The 1,551-nt window shown below is 51.7% G+C and overlaps 1 protein-coding gene across 1 annotated transcript in view; it reads left to right on the forward strand.

Annotated features, from left to right (window-relative positions):
- Amz1 (archaelysin family metallopeptidase 1) overlaps positions 1 to 1,551 on the forward strand; it is a 19,552-nt gene that overhangs the window by 6,966 nt on the left and 11,035 nt on the right. The gene's annotated exons all lie outside the window — the stretch shown is intronic.

The following is a 1,551-nucleotide window of genomic DNA, read 5'->3' on the forward strand; positions in this document are numbered from 1 at the left end:
CCTAGAATCCCCCAGTGAGGGGCTGGGGTGTGGCTCAGTGGTAGAGCCCCTGCCTAGAATCCCCCAGTGAGGGGCTGGGGTGTGGCTCAGTGGTATAGCCCCTGCCCAAATCCCCCTAGTAAGAAGCAGCCCCAGGCAGATCTGGCTTGGAGGAGATGGTCTGGGTCAGCTAGGTACTCAGGTTGGCAGTGACTTGTTTTTTTAGCACCCCGCCTCCCGTCTATACTGGTTATCTAGTGTGTGCTCACAGTCCTGGCCATGACCTGGCTATAACACACCCTGCCCTGGAACTGTGCTTGACACTCAGAGGAATACTCATTTTACAGGCTGGAAAGCTGGGGTTGGAGGTGTCTCGGGCTTGCCTGGTGGTAGAGCTGGATTCTGGAGGATGTAGGGTTTGAAGGGAAATCTTAACTGGCCTCCTGCTCTCTTGGAAGACACTGGGCTGGGCATTGAGGGGACTTGGGGATCCCCAGTGAGTCTCTCCAGGACTCTTCATCAGGAAGAGACTGGCAGAGTTGGAGCAAGAAGGGCTTAGAAAATGTCTCAGCCAGAGATGCTAGGGAGGGAGGAGGGAGAATCTGGTCCCAGTGTTCTCAGGGTACCACAGTTAGGAGGGCCACACCTGGCAGAGGGCCACACTTATGGCTGTTAGCTTCAGAATGGTAGAGGAGGGTATGGCTCCTGAGACATTGACATACTGTTTTTCCTGGCCCTTTGAATGGTACCTCAGTGGCCAGTCTGGGGTTTCTTTTCCTTCCTTCCTTCCTTCCTTCCTTCCTTTCTTCCTTCCTTCCTTCCTTCCTTCCTTCCTTCCTTCCTTCCTTCCTTCCTTCCTTCCTTCCTTTAAATTTATTTATTTTATACATTTGAGTACACTGTCGCTGTCTTCAAACACACCAGAAGAGGGCATCAGATCCCATTGCAGATGGCTGTGAACCACCATGTGGTTGCTGGGAATTGAACTCAGGACCTCAGTGCTTTTAACCTCTGAGCCATCTCTCCAGCCCAGCCTGGGTTTTCTGCAGCAGCTACTTACCGCCGTTAGGATCAGGGTGCTACTGTGCCTCCTGCTGCCCAGGACCCCACAGCCTGCAGACTGCTCGTGCCTGCTTTAGAGTCAGTCACTTTGTCCTCCTCATCGGCTGGGTCTTGGTAGGAGGACTAGGCTGGACCAAGAATCTGTCTTCTCCTTTCCCTCTTCCCTCCCTCCCTCCCTCCCTCCCTCCCAACTGGAATGATTTTTGGTATGTTTTTGGTATAAATTTATTTATGTATTTACACTCCAAATGCCGCTCCCCCTCCCAGTCCCCCCTCCCAGAGTTCTTCACCCCATCCTCCCTCCCCACCATTCCTCCTCCCTGAGGCATTAAGTCTCTACAGGATTAGGCATCCTCTCCCACTGAGGCCAGACAAGGCAGCCCTCTGATACATGTGTATAAGGTTCCTTTCTTTCTTTTTTTTTTTTTTTTTGGTTTTTCAAGACAGGGTTTCTCTATGTAGCCCTGGCTGTCCTGGAATTAAGTTTTTACAAAAATGTGACCAGAAACC

Source organism: Mus pahari, chromosome 23 (assembly GCF_900095145.1).
Source record: "Mus pahari chromosome 23, PAHARI_EIJ_v1.1, whole genome shotgun sequence".
NCBI lineage: Eukaryota > Metazoa > Chordata > Mammalia > Rodentia > Muridae > Mus > Mus pahari.